This window comes from Pongo abelii, chromosome 14, assembly GCF_028885655.2.
Source record: "Pongo abelii isolate AG06213 chromosome 14, NHGRI_mPonAbe1-v2.0_pri, whole genome shotgun sequence".
NCBI lineage: Eukaryota > Metazoa > Chordata > Mammalia > Primates > Hominidae > Pongo > Pongo abelii.
This window is the reverse complement of record NC_071999.2, coordinates 24,719,830-24,739,531: the sequence shown is the minus strand read 5'-3', so window position 1 is coordinate 24,739,531 and position 19,702 is coordinate 24,719,830. Positions and strand designations below refer to the sequence as shown.

The window sequence follows — 19,702 nt, the reverse complement described above, 5'->3', positions numbered from 1 at the left end:
TGCCTACCTAAACATGATTCTCTAGCTTTTCACGTATGAGTAGAAGTCCTGGTGTGATGTGTGAACTTCATGGGAGGCATCTGAGACTCATTGCTTTTGGGCAGCCTTTCTGTTGATTCAGTAGCAAAAGGCTCATACCTTATCTAAGTGTAATAGCAGAATCAGCTGAGCTAGTGCGGGCTTCTGGCCACTTGGTTCTCGGGTTTAGTCTTCCCTATACTTAGCGGTCTCTGCTATGGTTTGAATGTGTCCCCTCCAAAATTAAGGTATTGCCAATGTGATAGTATTAAGAGGTGGTGCTTTTATGAGATGATTAGGCCATAAGACCTGCTTCTTTGTTAATGGGACTAAGTCCCTTTTAAAAGAGGCATTTGCTAGCATTAGTTTCTTCTCTCTTGCCCTTCCACCTTCTTCCACGTGAGGATGCAGCAAGAAAGCTCTCATCATTTGTCAGCATCTTGACCTTGGACGTCCCAGCCTCCAGAACTGTAAGAGAATAAATTTATCGTCTTTATAAATTATCCAGTCTCTGTTATTAAAATAGCTAGATATTCTATTATAGCAGCACAAATGTTCTAAGACAAAAATTGGTACCAGAGAAGTAAGGTGTTGTTATGAAAAATACCTAAAAATGTGGACGTGGATTTGGAACCAGGTAATGGGGAGAGAGGATGGCACAGTATTGAAGTTAATGCTAGAAAAAACCTAGATTGCCATGAACTGAGCATTAAGGGCAATTTTGGTGAGGGCTCAGAAGACAAAAGCTGTAGGGAAATCCTGAATCTTCTTAGAGATTATTTAAGTGGTCATGACAGTGAAGTTTCTTCTAATGAGGTCTCAGATGGACATGAGGAACAAGGTATTGGAGACTGGAAGAAAGGTCATTGTTGTTATAAAGTGTCAAAGAACTTGGCTGAATTATGTCCATATCCTAGGACTTTATGGAAGGTGGAACTTAAGAGCAATGAACTTATGAATGAAGACATCTCTAAGCAGTAAGAACTTAGAATGGCTTCTTTTCCTTTTTTCTCTCTTTTTTCTTTTTCTTTTTTTTTTTTTTTTTTTTTTTTTTGAGACAAGTCTCACTGTATCACCCAGGCTGGAGTGCAGTGGCGTGATCTTGGCTCACTGCAACCTTCACCTCCTAGGTTCAAGCAATTCTCCTGCCTCAGCCTCTCAAGTAGCTGGGATTAAAGGTACACGCCACCACGTCCAGCTAATTTTTGTATTTTTAGTAGAGAGGGGGTTTCAGCATGTTGGCTAGGCTGGTCTCGAACTCCTGATCTCAGGTGATCCGCCCACCTCAGCCTCCCAAAGTGCTGGGATTACAGGCATGAGCCACTGTGCCCAGCCTCAGAATGGCTTCTTTTAACTGCTTTTAGTAAAGTACAAGAAGAGAGAAACTGTTTACACAGTTGGAATTTATAATTTAAAAATAAGCAGAATATAAAAATTAGTGATTTACTAAAACTACATGTCTTATCTGTTGCCAGCATCACATAGGCACAACTAAAAAGTGGGACATGAACAAGAACATAAGCTTCAGAGAGCGTTTGAACAACTACAGATGATAACTATACACTCAGTAGATTTTAAACGTGTTCTTCTCATTGTTCATTTATTTTGGGGATTGAATTGAAGCATTTCCTTTCTGAATACTTAGAGTTCCAATGGCAGCAAAAATATTACTTGATTTTGTGTTCCCAACCTACAAAATTCTAACCCATTTTTCAAGTGACAGAAAAAACCATTATACTGGCACTGTCATTAAAAACCTTTACAAAACCTTAACACTTACTCAGAAACTTCACTGCCCATATCAGCTTCACTATTCAAGAAAGATTAAAAAAAAAAAAAAGATTCAGAAACTAAAATCAGGGAAGCTCTCAGAAACCTTCAAAATTCCATAGCCTGAGGTATTGCCATGGCTTTAATGTCAATGCCATCAATTTCTTTGAGGTTCATGAACTCTTCCCTTATACATTAGTAACAGACTGGCCTACACAAACATCTACAAATGTCACCTCTGATTGTAGACACTAACATATTGCAAATGGATACAGCCAAATATTGCAAGGAATTCATGCCACACATTCAACCTTATGATCCATAGGCACAGGCAACCTTTTCTCATAATCTTCCTAAAAACTTGCATGATCGTAAACCTGAAGATCTGGTGTTCTGACTTAAAGAAATAAGAGAAAAAGCTCTAGAACCCGAATGAAAAAGTTTATATCAAATACTGCTAATAATGGACAGAAGAGGGCAACTCCAATATATTGATCCTTAAAGTCTCTCAATTAAAGAGGCATAAATAATCTTAGAATCCCTGGAAAGATGTCCTAATCAGAAATTTCAAAGATAATTATTTGTGGACCCCTCTAGAAACAGACAGTCTTGAAAGAAACAGAGTCCAGCGAAGATTTTTGGATCAAGTTGACAACTGTGTTTAGTAGACAGTCTATGCTTATCCATGGAACAAGATGTAGATGACCAAACCTTCAGATTCTCATACTTTAATCTGAATGCTTTTGTTCTTTATCTTTTAGGTATTTTCTTCTGCTGTTGGGTGGGTGTGTGTGTGTGTGTGTGTGTATGCACATATCAGCTTTATTGAGATATAATTTACATACTGTACACTTCAGTAATTTAAAGTGTATATAATACAATGTTTTTAGTCCACTCACAGAGTTGTATGACTATCCCCACAATTAATTTTAGAACATTTTCATCATTCCCCAAAGAAGCCCTGTACCCATTTACAGTCACTCCCCTATTCTCTCATCATCTCTAGCCCTAAGTAACCAGTAATCTACTTTATGTCTCTATAGATATTCCTGTTCTGGACATTTCATATGAGTAAAATCATACAATATTGAACTTTTATTATTTGGTTTCTTTCACTTGGCATCGTATTTTTAAGGTTCATCCATATTGTAGCACATATTAGTACTTCATTTTTTAACCCGAATACTACATTTTATGAATATCCCACGTTTTATTTCCCTGTTTATCAGTTGATCAACATTTAGATTGTTTGCACTTTTTGGATGTTATTAAAATAGTGTACATTGAAAACTTGGCGTGCAAGTTTTTATGTGGACATACGTTTTTATTTCTCTTGGGTAGACACCTAGAAGTAAAACTAATAGACCATATAGTATCCCTGTGTTGAACATTTTGAGTAACTGTTAGCCATTTTACATTCCCAGCAGCAGTGTATAAAGTTTCCAATTTCTACACATTCTTGCTCAATAGATCTTTCTTATATCTTTGTTTTTTATTATAGCCATACCAGCAGTTGTGAAGTGATATATCATTGTAATTTTGATTCAGATTTAATTGACAGCTAATAATGTTGAGCATCTGTTATTATACCTATTTGTCATTTGTATACCTTCTTCAAAGAAATGTCTATTCAGATCATTTTTTGTAGATGTTCTCTATCACGTTGAGAAAGTTCTCTTCTATTCCTAGTTTGTTGAGTTGTTTTTTCCCCCATCCTTAAGGGGTACTGGACTTTGTCAATTTGTTTTTCTACATCTATTCAGATGGTCACATGGTTTTGTCCTTTATTCTGTTAATCTCATGTATTATATTAATTGGTTTTTAGATGCCAAACCAATCTTGCATTCTTGGAACAAATTCCACTTGGAATGGAGTATAACCTTTTTATTTGTTGCTGGATTTGGTCTACAAGAACTTTTTGAGGATTTTTGCACGTATATTCCTAAAATATATTGTTCTATAGTTTTCTTTTTTGTGATATCTTTGTTTGGTTTTAGTATCAGGATAATACTAGCCTCAAAGAGTTGGGAAGTGTCTGCTCCTCCTCTCTACCTTTTGAGAAGAATTGGTACTAATTCTTCTTTAAATCTTTGGTTTTATTAAGCATTAAAGCCACCCAGGGCTGAGCTTTTTTGTGTGTGGAAAATTTGAAAATTACTAATTTAACCTATTTATTTATTATAGGTCTATTCAGATATTCTATTTTTTTCTTGAGTAATCTTTAGAAGTTTATGTCTTTCTAGGAATTTGTCAATATTGTCTATGTTGTCTAACTTATTGGCATACACTTTTTTGTAGTATTCCCTCAGTATTCTTTTTATTTCCATAAGGTCGGTAGTAATGTTCCTTTCACTCTTGATTCTAATAATTTGAGCCTTCTCTCTTTTTTTCTTGCTCATCCTTGTGAAAAGTTTGCCAATTTTGTTGATGTTTTCAAGGTACCAACTTTTAGATTGGTTTATTCTACCTATTGTTTTTGTATTCTCTCCTTTATTTTTCACTTAACATTTTATTAGTTCTTTCCTTCTGCTTACTTTAGGTTTAGTCGCTCTTCTTTTTCCAGAATTGTATGTAGAAGATTGGGTTTATTTATATGAGCCCTTACTTCTTTTTTAGATACAAATATTTAAATAATAAATTTCCCTTTATGCACCATTTCACTTCATTCAATACATTTTCGTGTGTTGGGCCCTCATTCTACATAATCTTGAAGTATTTTCTGATTGACTTTGTAGTTTCTTCCTTGTCCCATTATTTATTTAACAGTATGCTGTTTCCTTCTGTTATTTATAGGTTCTGGATTATTAGCAAATAATTATTACCACTAAAGTAGCTATTTTTTGCACTGCTAGTCATTCCTTGGAATGATATTAATAAATACTTACAATTTGCTTATAATTTGGCAACAGAAATGCTATAAACTGACTGTTAGATTTGTATACAATTTCCTTTGGATTCTACCCAGTTTACTTTGGTACTCTTGCAATGAAAACAAATGGTATCGTAGACACAACCTCTGTAGCACATTTTAGGTGGCAAACACTGTCACAGAACAGAATGCCAAAACTCCAAAACTTGCTATCGTATCACACCTACCAAGGGATGTCCTTTTCTCCTGTGAAAGAAAAATAACACCTTGGGACCCCAAATTCATTATGCCAAAGGGAAAGTAAAGCTTGGGAACTGAGTCATGCAAAAAACTATCTTCCTTTTCCCAAACAGATAGCTGCAATTTCACATGCTTACTTTATTTTATGTAAAATGCAGGTTTACTGAGCATGAGAATAGTGCTTAAGTGACTTTTTCTTCTACTACCTTCTTTGCACATTTAAAACTGTTGGGAGCAAGCCCCCCAAAGTCTGGCCATAAACTGGCCCCAAAACTGGCCATAAATGAAATCTCTGCAGCAATGTAACATGTCCATAATGGTCATAACACCCACGCTGGAAGGTTGTGGGTTTACTGGAATGAGGACAAGGAACACCTGGCCCACCCAGGGCGGAAAACCACTTAAAGGTATTTTTAAGCCACAAACAAAAGCCTGAGTGATCTGTGTCTTAAGGGCGTGTTCCTGCTGCAATTAATTTGGCCCATCCCTTCGTTTCCTTTAAGGGATACTTTTAGTTAATTTAATATCTATAGAAACAATGCTAATGACTAGTTTGCTGTTAAAAAATACGTGGGTAAATCTCTGTTCAGGGCTCTCAGCTCTGAAGGCTGTGAGACCCCTGATTTCCCACTTCACACCTCTATATTTCTGTGTGTGTGTCCTTAATTCCTCTAGTGCTGCTGGGTTAGGGTCTCCCTGACCGAGCTGGTCTCTGCAAGTGGTGTCCATTCGTGGGGGCTCGAATCCAGGTCGAAGGGTCACCGGAGCGACAGCTGGAATGGAAAACTAGCTGGAGGACACCCAAGTACTCTTAAAGCAATCCCCGTGGTGAGTAAGAAGGGGAGCTTTCTGTTCCCAAACAGATAGCTGCAATTTCACATGCTTTATTTTATGTAAAATGCAGATTTACTGAGCATGAGAATAGTGCTTAAGTGACTTTTTCTTCTACTACCTTCTTTGCACATTTAAAACATAGACTCACTGAGTGCTAATCAAACGTCACAAGAATGTAACCACTTGCCTCATTGCCTATCCTGCCTCTTTTTCTTCATCCCACCCCCACCTCCCCACTTGCTCTTTCCTATTTAAATATTGACGTTCCCAAAACCATATTTGGAAAATGTATGGCTCACAGATCCTACAGTAACTTGCGTCTGTTTCCTAAGTGTGTCCTCAATCTTGGTAAAATAAACCTCTAGTCAATTGAGATCTGCCTCAGTCACTTCCTGGTTTACATTTTGGCAACCACAAAGCAATTATTTGACTGGAGTTTGGCCCTGGCCTGCAGCACCTCTCCTATCAGGGCCCTGGTACCAGCTGAAGCTCTTTATCACTTTGATCAACTAAACAATTGGCTGAGGTCTGGAGGCTTCTTCCTCCAGAGATTGCTGATCTCACAAAACTTTGTGGTTGAGATCTCAGGTTTACTCTGCTGGAGAGCTCCTTTTCTTAGAGTTTACTGCATCTATAATGAAGAGCAATCTTCAGCTTGGGCCCCATCTCCAATAACGAACTCATTTGGAGTTTCATTTTGAGATTTGGTAGCTGAAGATCAAGGTTACTATCAGCTGGCTCTGACCTCTTCTTATGCTCAGAGATCTTGACTGTATTTAAATTGTGTGATCACTTTCTCAGCTTTTTGTGTTTTTTTTTACTACCTAAGAGGTTTCATTTACATAACAAGGCTGCTTTCCCAGCCTCTCTCTCTCTGTGCTATTAATTAAAAATTTTATAGAGATCTTATTCTAAATAAGTAATGGAAAGAACAGATTTTGAACAGGACACATAGTAGTGTCACAGCTAGCCTTAAAAATTCTCTTGATAAAACTAAGAGCAAACAATATGGCCTCAAACAGATCTGGTAGTTAAAATTCTATGTCTTAGGTTTACTTCCTGAACAGGGAACAACAAAGACCACTCCATCTCGTGGTCTAATAGTTAAAATTCTCCACTTTTCCCTCCACAGCATGGGTTTGATTCCTGGGCAGGGAACTAGCCCCTCTTGGTTTGATATTTGTGTATCTTTTGGGGTACCAATTTATTATTTATCATTTCTTCTTCTTTGGACAGCCTTTGATTCCCTGCCTTCTTCCATCCATGGGGGGCACGCAAGGCTTTTGGGCCTCTGTATGTCGATGGACAGCTGAGAATCTAAGACCCTAGATAATAAGGCCTGACAGAAATGTGCATTATACCCCATTTATGGCTAGCAAATTTTTCTACTCTGAGCTATCTTTGGGGTGATCCTGGATCTTGTAAAAAATTGCTTGCCGCCTCTTTTTAGATAAGTCATGTGCCCATGGTTAAGTCATGTTTCTTAAGGCACTTCGGAAGGTAACTGTTGGTAAAGAAATTCAAAAGCCAGAAATATCAACTGTTTGTCCTAGGTAAAATCTAGTAAAAAGAGATGTGAAATAATCTTTTTTTTTTTTTTTTGAGATGGAGTCTCACTCTGTCACCCAGGCTGGAGTGCAGTGGTGCGATCTTGGCTCACTGCAACCTCCGCCTCCCAGACTCAAGTGATTCTCCTGCCTCAGCCTCCCGAGTAGCTGGGATTATAGGCACATGCCACCAGGACCAGCTGATTTTTTTGTATTTTTAGTAGAGACGGGGTTTCACCGTGTTAGCCAGGATGGTCTCGATCTCCTGACCTTGTGATCTGCCTGCCTTGTGATCTGCCTGCCTCGGCTTCCCAAAATGCTGGGATTACAGGCGTGAGCCACCACACCCGGCTGAAATAATTTTTTTTTTTTAAAAGATCTTTATTGTCACAAGTCAATTTAATTTGTAAACTAAAAATTGTATCTGACACAAGTCATAATCAAGTTAAGATGTTCATTTTGCCAAGGTTAAAGACACATCAGGGAGACAAGTCTGTACCTTTCTCCAAAGATGATTATGAGGGCTTCAATATTTAAAGGGAAAAAGCAGGCTAGAGAGAAATGCGGGAGGGTAAGTTCACATTACTCTATCCACATGTTGCAGGAGAAATGGAGCAGGTACAGGAATAGTCAATTATGTATTCTTCTCATGCTCAGTAAATCAGCACTTTACATAAGATAAGATGAACATAGAATAGCTACCTAGGGAGATATTTAACCTTCTATCTGTAGCTCTGTGGTTAAGAAAAAAGGGAAAGGCAGCTTCTTGCATGACTCAGCTTACAGCTTAATTTTTTTCCTTTTGGTACAGTGAATTGGGGTCTCAAGTTTTTATTTTCATTTCACATTTCTCCCCCCAACCTTTTAAAAAATCATTTGGAGAAAGCATTTTAGAAGAACATGAGTCTCTGCTCTTGGATCTTGTCTGATCTTTCACGTCTAGGACAGTTTATTTGTAGATGAATAGGTCCCATGTTGTTAGGAAAACTCATTTTAGCAGGTTGTGAAATCTCATGTCTTACAAAACAAAAAATAGGGGGAGAAGTAGAGAAATAAAACACAAAAACAAAAAAGAGAAAAATCCTTGAAAACTAATATAGGCCATATTACTCTGAAGTCCATGAAAATGGTTTATGTATAGAAACAGATGGCTGTTATTTTCTTCTGAAGTTTAAATTGTCTTATTACAGTTCTCAGGGCATTAAGGAAAGCATGGCTTACTTTTTATTGATTTCGAATCAGGAAAAATGGGGAAAAAAGGGAAAAAAAGAAGGAAAAAATTGAAAACATTATTTTGGAGGCTCGTAACCAGGAATAATTTCAGAATTCAGTCCAAATTGTAGAAAATAATAAAAATTTAAAAACATTAGGCAAGGCTAGAATCTAATAACAAGTGTACTATAGTTTATTTTGAAACATGATTTTTCTCTCTCCAATTCCCCAATTTTATAAAGACAAAATCATAATAGAACCAGTTTATTTGTAAAATGTTTTAGTCCCATTTAATGTGGCTTGATTAGATGCATTAAGTGCAGCAAGAATAATCATTTCCCCTATAAGCTCTCTTTAAGAAAAAAAATGGCTTTGCTGGAACCTTTTTCATAAGGAGTCTAGGATTAGACCTTATTATAATCCTTGGGCCCAGCCAAGGATTTAAGTGTGACTGCAGATACCTGTGTGAATTGGGTGAATTCCTCACTTTTCAAGGTCCCAAGAAAACCTGAGGTTCCTGGGACTGTCAGAAAGTGACATTCTTTACTTATCACAGGTCAGGACCCTGTAAAGGACAGGGTATGGGGCCAGTTTTTCTAAAGGGCTTTTGTCAGCTCTATATGTCAGTATCATTTTCTCAAGAGTGTCTGAAAATGTCATTCTGGTCAAAGCCTTGGTAAAATAACCAGTGTCTCCAGTTATGCCATCTTATAATAAAAAAGAGATTCTTACTGAACTTATGCAAATAACTATACTGTCATAAATTAAGCAGAAAACAAAATAGTTTGTAAGTTTGGAGAAATTAAGTTGAGAGAAGACATTATGTTTTAAATTTTGCTCATAAGAGTATACTTTACTGAGGCCGGCCATGATGGCTCAAACCTGTAATCCCAGCACTTTGGGAGGCCAAGGTGGGCGGATCACTTGAGGTCAGGTTTTTGAGAACAGCCTGGCCAACATGGTGAAACCTGATCTTTACTAAAAATACAAAAATTAGCTGGGTGTGGTGGCAGGTGCCTGTAATCGCAGCTACTCAGGAGGCTGAGGTGAGAGGATCACTTGAACCTGGGTGGCAGAGGTTGCATTGAGCTGAGATTGTGCCACTGCACTCCAGCCTAGGTGACAGAGCAAGACTCTGTCTCAATTAAAAAAAAAAAAAAAAATATATATATATATATATATACACTTTACTCAAATATTAAAAGCTGTAAATAGCTTAAAAGAAAAAAAAGGTTTCTTGACTCTGAAAAACAAAAAACAAAATCAGCAAATGTTTTAAACAAAGGGTCATAAAAGATTATTTCAATTGTCTGTTAGTTCAGTCCATGCAATTAACTTCTGGTCAATATTGGATCAGCAATCCTCATGAATACATCAGCTCTCCATGAGAGTCCTAGAAGATTTTCTCTCCATTTCAATTACACAGTCTCTAAATGTGAATTCCACAAAGTTCTGTAGCTGATTATAAACCACACTATGAAAGGATCAAAGTAAATCAACAATTGTAGATGACAAAAGTTGTAGAGCAGCCATGGTTAGAGACACAACTGACAAGGAAATTTGGTTACTTCTGTGGCATACAACAATTTTACACATAATAATCGTAATTACTACTGACAACATATATTGAGACATATCAGAATCACAGGAATATTCTACGATTTTAGGACACACACTAATAACACATTTATATAAATATAACCCAAAGTAGGTTAAACACCATTTCATATTTGACAGTGCTTTCTGTATAATTTTTTTTGTAGAAAATAAGCCAAATATGGCTGTTTTGGACTTCAGGGGACCTAATATCAAAACATTAATGAGTTTAAAAGGACTGAATTTAGTATTTGATTTTAGAAAGTTTGTCATATCTGAAAAGTTTAAAATACAGGATATCACAAAATAGGATCACAGGTCATTGTAAAATAAGTCATTCATTTAGCCAAAATGATAACTCAAAGATGTAAAAAACAATGGCCAAACCCTTTATACTTTGAGACAGGAGACTTAATTTCCCAAACAGTAAGCTCTAATAAAGACAGCATTAGGTCAAGACCAATTAAAGGTCTCTCAAATCTTATAAATAAATCTACTAAATTTTAAACATCTTGACTGTAAGATATAATTCAATAAACCTTTTTATAACCTTTTATATTTTTAAAAAAGTAGATTAATGCTCCACGAAAGCCATATTAATCTGACACAGGGGCCCAGTTGCTGGTCTTGCATCAGTGTACCTTTGATACTAATGTTTAATTTATAGAGAAACCCTGAACTAATTTTGTCTCTCAAAATTGGCCCTTACAATCTCATGTGCCCACCTCTTCTGCAGTAGTCCCTGGGATTGAGGAGTTGAAGAGTTTTAATTTCTGTTCCTGTGGTCTTATTATAAACACACTTTGTTTTGACTGTCATCTTCTCCTGAGTCTGAAGATGAGGCTTTAACTGCTGTCAATGTTTAAAATTTAGCAGGGCTTGGTGTCTTTTTCAGACCCAGGAGTCAAAGGAGTCAAAGCCAACTTAACAGCACAAGGATTTCAAAAGCAACACAAAGTTAAATAGATGTTAATAACTTTAACTTAAAAAAAATGTAACTCTCAGTTTCCATAAGCAAATCAAAACTTAGTAACAATTATATAGGACTTATTTCAATAAAACATAAATCTTTTTTGTTAGTCCAGTTACCAAAAGTCAAACAAACAAAGAAAAAAAAACACTTTCTGCAGTGTGACTGCTTTTCCGTATAGGGAGTCTATTTAGATAACCTGAAAGTCAAAACTAATGAAAATGTACTTGAATTAGTTAGACATAGGAAGAGTGTTTCCTGAGTTGTAAGTGAACATTTTTGGTTTCATAGAACAATTTAAAGCCAAAGCACAGAATGTTATACTGGGAGAAAATATTTCCCTTATAACTTCAAGATAAAACGTTTTAGTGTCAGGCTGTAATAGCAGTTAAAAACCTGAAGGAAAAATTTACAGGAGCTGACAAAAAAGTTGAGAGAGAGAGATATCATCACCGTCCTTCTCAAAGGTGAGACAGCTAAAAACAGCAAGGTGCAATATAAATTGAACTTCTGGTTTAAAAACAAATGAAAATCTCTTGTAATTTTATTAAAATAATACATTAAGAGAAATTTTTGTTCTAACCAATTCTTTAGTGTATTAGTGTATTTTTAATATCATAGATCAATCTCTAGAAAGTCTATTATAAATAATTTCCTTGTAATTGTAGACAACTTGATCACATAAAATTTTTTTCACATAAATCCTCTTTTTATAATCCCTTATGACATACACAAACCACTTATGACATGCTTGGACTTCCTGTTTTATTGTAAACATCCTTCTTTCCTAAATAACCAGTCATTTTATTTTAGGACAAAAATTTACCATACAAGATTCTTTCTCATATAAAATAATTTTCTTTTTAACCTTCCTTACCAGAATACCTCTTTATATTTGTAACTGTCTTTACATCTTTCCTATTTACTGGTTCTTTTTATCCTGTTTCATAAATAACCTTTAAATTACACAAAAATAATTTTCCTTTAAATAAGAACACCTTTTTTTTTTGAGACGGAGTCTCGCTCTGTCGCCCAGGCTGGAGTGCAGTGCCTCAATCTCGGCTCACTGTAAGCTCCGCCTTCTGGGTTCCTGCCATTCTCCTGCCTCAGCCTCCCAAGTAGCTGGGACCACAGGCGCCCGCCACCACCCCGGCTAATTTTTTCTATTTTTTAGTAGAGACGGGGTTTCACTGTGTTAGCCAGGATGGTCTCGATCTCCTGACCTCGTGATCCGCCTGCCTCCGGCTCCCAAAGTGCTGGGATTACAGGCATGGGCCACCGCGCCCGGCCATAACAACACATTTTTTAAGAAAAATGTTTTCCCGGTGGCAGTAGCGGCAGCCGCGACAAAGGCGGAGGCGGCGTTCCAAATGGCTCCTGGCTTCGGACCCCCTGTGGCGCAGGAGAGAGCCTCCGCCCCGGCCAGGCACGAGCTACACGCCGCCAGCGACCCTGGCCTCTTGGGGGCACCGCGCTCACCCAGGGGCTGCACAGGCACCCAGAGCCAAACTCCAAGATGACAGGCAAGCTCAGCAAGAAGAAGGGCTACAATGTGAACGACGAGAAAGCCAAGGACAAAGACAAGAAGGATGAGGACGTGGCAAGGGAAGAGGAGGATCCCCGAAGGAGAGCGAGCCCCAGGCAGTGGCGGAGCCCACCGAGGCCATGCAGGGCAAGGAGAAGCCTGACCAGGACGCGGAGGGCAAGGCCGACGAGAAGGAGGATGAGAAGGATGCGGCGGCCGCCAAGGAGGAGGCTCTGAAGGAGGAGACTGAGAAGACAGAGGGCACGGCAGAGGCCAAGGCTGACCCCCCTGAGAAAGAGCAGGCAGCCCCCGACCCCGCTGCGGACGGCGAGGCCCCCAAAGCTGCCGAGGCCGCCACGGCCCGGGCCAAGAGCACGGACCCTGCCACTGCGGAGGAGCCCAGCAAGGAGGAAGGGGAACCTGAAAAGACTGAGGCGCCTGCAGCTCCTGCCACCCAGGAGACCAAAAGCGACGGGCCCCAGCTTCAGACTCAAACCCCGGCAGCTCGGAGCCTGCCCTTTCTTTCAAGGAGACCCCCGCCGCCAGGAAGACCCTAGTTCCACACCCAAGGCCCAGGCCCCCACAGCCTCCGCAGAAGAGCCCAAGCCGGTGGAGGCCCTGGCAGCTAATTCCGATCAAACCGTGGCCGTCAAAGAGTGACAAGGACAGCCTATCGGAAAAATAGTACCACTTAAAACAATCTCCTCTCTGTCTCTCTCTATCTCATCTCCTTTCTCTCTCCTTTCCTCTCTCTCTGTCTCCTCTCTCTCTCCTCTCCTCTCCCTCTCCCTCCTATACTAACTTGTTTCAAATTGGAAGTAATGATATGTATGCCCAAGGAAAAATAAAGGATGTTGTCCCATCAAGGGAGGGAGGGGGCGGGAGAATGCAAATAGTATTTTTGTGGGGAAATATCTAATGTACCTTCAGTCAACTTTACCGAGAAGTCCTGGATTTCCAAGATCCGCGTCTGAAAGTGCAGTACATCATTTGTACCTGAAACTGCCGCCACATGCGCTCCTCCACCACTGACAGTTGAATAGCTTTTCTTCTGCAGTGGGAGTTGGGAGTGATGCGTTTGATTCTGCCCGCAGCGCCTGTGCCAAGGCAATCAGGTCTTTATGAGAGTAGTATTTTCTGTTTTCTTTTTAATTTACAGCCTTTCTTATTTTGATTTTTTTTAATGTTGTGGATGAATGCCAGCTTTCAGACAGAGCCCACTTAGCTTGTCCACATGGATCTCAATGCCAATATTCCATTCTTCCTCTCCAGATATTTTTGGGAGTGACAAACATTCTCTCATCCTACTTAGCCTACCTAGAATTCTCATGATGAGTTAATGCATATCCGTGGTTGGATGCACCTGTAGTTCTGTTTATTGGTCAGTGGAAATGAAAAAAAAAAAATCTGCGTTCATTGTAGTTCCAGTTTCTCCTCCACTCTGTGTCACAAACACCAACACAACACTCATTGGAAAATGGAAAAAAAAAAAGTACAACGGATGCATTGAAATTATACGTAATTGTATAAATGGTGCAACAGTAATAAAGTTAAACAATTAAAAAGAAAAAAAAAAAGAAAAATGTTTTCCCATAATATAATTTTAACAAAATTGGGAATGACTCAGACATTTAATGAGTATCTATTATTTAATTTAACATAACGTTAGGTTCTAAGTTATATGACAAGTTTATTTATAAGCATTTATTTTATTATCTTTACTGAAGTAATTTTTAAAATAAATTACCTAGCCTACTTATAAAAACCGTGTTAGTCATTATTTAATGTTACTTCCCTGTTAACTATATCTTGTGAATTTCAGGTGTTTACCTAAGTAAGAACCTTAAGGTTAAATGTGTGTGTGTTTTTTTTAAATAACTCAGGATTTAGCTGTTTTCATTAAATCAACAATATTAAATGCCCTATTTATCAACAAATTACACCAACATATATAATACTCTTGTGGGCTGCATTTCTAGCTTTATAAACCTCATGCCAAATTTTGACAGCTTATAATATCTAGTAGAGGTAAATTTTAAACTGCTTGACCAATGACTCTAAACAACAATGTATATTGACAATTCTGAAGATATTTCGAATTTTATTTTACCAATAACTTTAAAACCAGCTTATTTATTAAGAATTTACTTAAGTTACATAAACTTGAAAAAGCATTTGGGCTTAAGGTTTCTGTTTTTCTAATAAAGTATTTGATTTAAGCCCCTTTTTTCCCTTTAAGGCCAAATAATTAGAGCTGTTTTATATATGTTTGATAATGAAACATATACATGATACATAAATACATACATGTATTAGACACACAGGTAGAAATAGATCTTACAGATTCATAAGACCTCCTCCTTTTTTGCCTCTTATTGTAGACTTCCAACTTTTTTTTTTTTTTTAGACAGAGTCTCACTCTGTGGCCCAGGCTGTAGTGCAGTGGCGTGATGTTGGCTCACTGCAACCTCTACCTCCTGAGTTCAAGCAATTCTCCTGTCTCAGCCGCCTAAATAGTTGGAATTACAGGCAAGCACCACCACACTCAGGTAATTTTTGTATTTTTAGTAGAGACAGAGTTTTGCCATGTTAGCCAGGCTGGTCTTGAACTCCTGGCCTTAAGTGATCCGTCAGCCTTGGCCTCCAAAAGGACTGGGATTACAGGCACGAGCCCCCTTGCCTGGCTCCAATTTCTTGATAATTTGTTTCATTACCCTAGGCAATTGTCAGGTAGATAGCCCTAAATTTGTATACTGAAGGAACAACTCTCGGGTGAAAATCAGCAAAATTTACTTCTCAAAGGAAAGAGAGAGAGAGAATCTGGTGTGTTAACAGGGTGATTAAAAAATGGATACCAAGTCAGACATAAAATTATAGAAATCTACCACAGGATTGTATAAAGAGACCAATCGCACTTAGATAGGTTTAAATGTAGTCTTTGTTTTAACTGGATCTCTGAGCTCTGAGCAGAGCCCACATTGAATCCTGGGTCTCCAAAAGGAGAGAGAAATCATGGGACTAGGCCACATAATGCTTTTACGGTGTTACTTTGTTACAAAGATGTTGCTCTGAGTGTCTAAGCACCCTTTCTTATTCTAAACACCCAAGAGTAGCCCCTGTAATAATAACTATTTCAGTTTAAAAAAATCAGAAAACAAAATATAGAAGCAAGGAGTTTAAGATCTGAGAGGAACTTGTTTATACTCTTGGGGTTCCATAAGGAAAAACAGAGGTTTTGCCCCAAAAAAGTCTGGCATCTTCTCTTGTTTTCTTTAAGGAATCCCAGCTCCAATTTCTTGATAATTTGTCTCATTACCATTGTTAAAATTATTTCCAGTGCCTCATGCAGCAGAGGGTGGGAAGAGAAAGGAGAGACAGGCAAAAGTAAATAGAAAAAGCAGAATTCAGTTGACTGAGAAGAAAAAAACTTTTTTTCAAAAACACGATCCTAGAAGACAAAAAAAGTAAAGTCCTTTTACATACACACAGACACACACACACACACACACACACAGATTGCGGATACTATCTTTTAATTAAGCTGCCTTTTAACTGTTGAGGTCTTAAAAAATCCTTTTAAATATTATTGCCATATTTTAGCTGGGAAAAGCTGCTGATATTTCAAAGGTAAAACAAATCTCAAACCAGAAAGGACTTGATTCATAACCAGCCAACCCAGGCGGTCATGGTAAAAAAAAAAGGGCAGAATCTTTGCTGCTGAACTACTGCATAGGGAGACTACCATTGCTCCTTTAGTTTAGTTTGGCTAGCAGAAGGTGGTCTTGCCATGTAAATAAAGCCTCTCAGGTAATCAAAATGTTTCTTTTTTTACTTTTGCTGGTGTTTTTTTCTTTTTTTTTTTTTCGGCTGCAGGAATTTAGCCAATTCAGAGGAATTCTTCCCCATAATTATGGAACTTTCTTACAGATTTTACCAAGTCAGGTAGAGCTGGTCAACCCAATAAGAAAAAGACTAAAATAACAACAACAACTTAAACAAATAAAAAAAAAAGTTAAGCTAAATAAACAGATGATTGCAGAATTTATGTGATTACTGGGTACTCTAATGGTAAGGAGAAATTAAGACCAGCTAGTTGTTAATCTTAACTTTTAGTCATTGAGGAGAATTTCCAAGACAAAACTGCAATCCAGCTGCTTAGCTAGGAATACGGCTTGGGCTGAAAACTTCTATCGTCTTAGAAACGGGAATAAACCTCACACTCACCGTCCCTGTTGGAAGCAAGCTGAAACTCCGAAAAAAGAAGTTGGCTATTGTCTATCATCATGGTGAAGCGGCGTCGTCTGGGGTAAATACCTGGGGTTCATCGTCTCGCACCAAGAAGATTAAGGACAGAGTTCCCTCCATTGTTCATTGATTCGTAAACCAAAATGTATCTGTGACAGGTCTCAATCAATTGAGAAGAGTTTATTTATTTATTTATTTATTTATTTTTTGCCAAGGTTAAGGACAGATCTGGGTGTCTTTCTCCAAAGATGATTGTGATGGCTTTAATATTTAAAGGGGAAAGTGGCCTGGAGGGGAGCAAGGGAGGGTATGATCATATTACTGTATCCACATGTTGTAGGAGAAATGGAGCAGGTACAGGAATAGTCAATTATGTGTTCTTCTCATGCTCAGTAAATCAGCACTTTACATAAAGTTCAGGTGAACATGGAGTAGCTACCTGGGGAGATATTTCACCTTTTTATCTGTAGCTCTCTGCTTAAGAACAAAGGGAAAAACAGCTTCTTGCATGATTCAGCTTTCAGCTTAATTTTTTTTCCTTTAGGCATAGTGAATTGGGGTCCCAGGTTTTTATTTTTCTTTCACAAATTAAAACTGATATTTAGACTATTTCTTGGTCCACTAAATTTCTCTCATCCTAAACTCCTGCTAGCCACATGTACTCTCTCTGTTCATTTCCCTATTTATTTATATCAGCACTTCCTTCTTCTTGCCAATTTCAGTGCCACGTAAGGGAATAACAACAAAAATCTAACACCCTGGGATACCTTCAGAGAAAACAGAAAAGACACTGCAGACTTCTTTTTGGGAGAAACTCCTGTGTTTTTTTTGTTTGTTTGTTTGTTTGGTTGGTTAGTTGGTTTTGTTTTTGTTTTTGTTTTTTTGTTTTTGTTTTTCCATCAGGGAGTCCTAAGAACTGTAAATGAACATGTTAGCACTAGGGAACATATCCTAGTCATGTGGCACCAAAGTATGTTACTGGTGGCAAATGCATATATGTCTGCCACAACCTCCATTCCTGCCTGCTCAGAACAAAGAATTCAGCTGAGGGGCATAAGGCACAGTGAGAGACTGAGGCAAGTTTTAGCGGGAGTAAAAGTTTACTAAACAGTATTAGAGCAGGAATGAAAGGAAGTAAAGTACACTTGGAAGAGCACCAAGTGGGCAACTTGAGCGATTAAACTGCATGGTTTGACTTTTGATTTGAGGTTTTACATGTTGGCATGCATCCAGGGGCTTGTGTCCCTTCTCCCCTAATTCTTCCCTCCGGGTGGGCTATCCACCTGAGCAGTGGCCTGCCAGCACTTGAGAGGCTCCGCAAGCACAAGTGTGTTTAGCAAATGTGTTTATGGAAGTTGTGCACATGCTCAGTTGAGGCATTCTTCCCTTACCAGTCAGGTGTTTCTAGAGGAAGGTCATAGACTAGTTAAACTCCACCATTTTGCCTATTAGTGCACATGCTTGAGCCCCCTCACCTGTGAACCCCCAAAATTTGAGACAGGTTTCAATTAATTTAGAAAGTTTATTTTGCCAAGGTTGAAGACGTGCCCAGTGACACAGCCTCAGGAAGTCCTGATGACATGTGCCCAAGGTGGTGCGGCCACAGCTTGGTTTTATACATTTTAGGGAGACATGAGACATCAGTCACTATGTAAGAAGTACATTAGTTCCATCTGGAAAGGCGGAGACAACTCAAAGCAAGGCCCCCCTACTGGGGGCTTCCCAGTAACAGGTAGGTGAGAGACAGATGGTTGCATTCTTTTGAGTTTCTGATACGTCTTTCCAAAGGAGGCAATCAGAATATGTGTCTGCCTCTGTGAGCAAAAGGAATTACTTGAATAGAATAGGAGGCAGATTTGCCCTGAGCAGTTCCCATCTTGAAGGGTCCCAAGATATTTTTCTTTCACATTTTCCCCCTTTTCTTTTTTAACATCTTTGGAGAAAGCATTTTTACAACAGAATGAGTCTGCAGTCTCAGGAAAGGTCATCTGACCTTTCCTGGCTAGGATGGTTTATTCCTAGATTGGTAGGTCTGGAAAGCTCATTTTTAGCAGGTTGTGAAGTCTCATGTCCTGTGAAGAGAAAATAGGTGGGGGGAGGAAGGGAGGAAAAAAACAACAAACAAAAGAACAATCCTGAAAAAATTGATATAGGCCACATTACTCTGCAGTCCATAATAGTAGGCAGGTATGAAAGTGGCTTATGTATGTAAATAGGTTATGTTATATTTTTCTGAAGTTTAAGTTGTCTGGCTTCAGTTCCCAGAGTTTTTAGAAAGCATAGCTTAGTCTTCAGTGACTCCAAATTAGGAAAAATGGAGAAAAAAAAAAGAAAGAAAAAAATTGAAAACATTATTTTGAAGGCTTGTAGCCAAGAAAAATTAGCATTCAGTCCAAACTCTAGAAAAATAATAAAAATTTTTTAAAAAATAGGCAAGACTAGAATCTAACAACAGGGGTACAATTGTTTTAGAAGATAATTTGTTTTTCTCTCTTCAGTTTCGCATATGACTAAAGACAAATCATGATAGGATTGGTTTGTTTATTATACTTGGCCTAACTATTTGTATACAATGCAGCAAGAATGATTATTTTTTACATAGGCTTTTAAATTGGCTCTGATGGAACTTTGTTCCATAGGAGGAATCTCAGATAAGACTTCGTAAAACCTAGCCCAGCCATGGATTTATGCCATGAAATACCCATGAGTTGGGTGAAATTTCCTCTCCTCTTGAGGTTCCAAGATAAACCTGGGGCATCTGCACCTGCCAAAAAGTGACATTCTTTACTTACACCGGTCAGAAACCCTGTTCAGGGACTGTGTATACAGAATATGAGGCCAGTTTTTCCAAGGGCTTTATTGGCTCCATAAGTCAA

General features: G+C 38.3%; 1 long non-coding RNA gene and 1 pseudogene across 1 annotated transcript; both read left to right on the top strand.

Annotated features, from left to right (window-relative positions):
• Positions 1-1,085: 1,085 nt before the first annotated feature.
• On the top strand, positions 1,086-16,289 carry LOC134759879 (uncharacterized). The gene is made up of 2 exons (XR_010136735.1): positions 1,086-5,725; positions 14,989-16,289. It is a non-coding gene; the product is annotated as an uncharacterized LOC134759879 (long non-coding RNA).
• On the top strand, positions 11,960-14,164 carry LOC129049448 (brain acid soluble protein 1-like; annotated as a pseudogene).
• Positions 16,290-19,702: the final 3,413 nt, after the last annotated feature.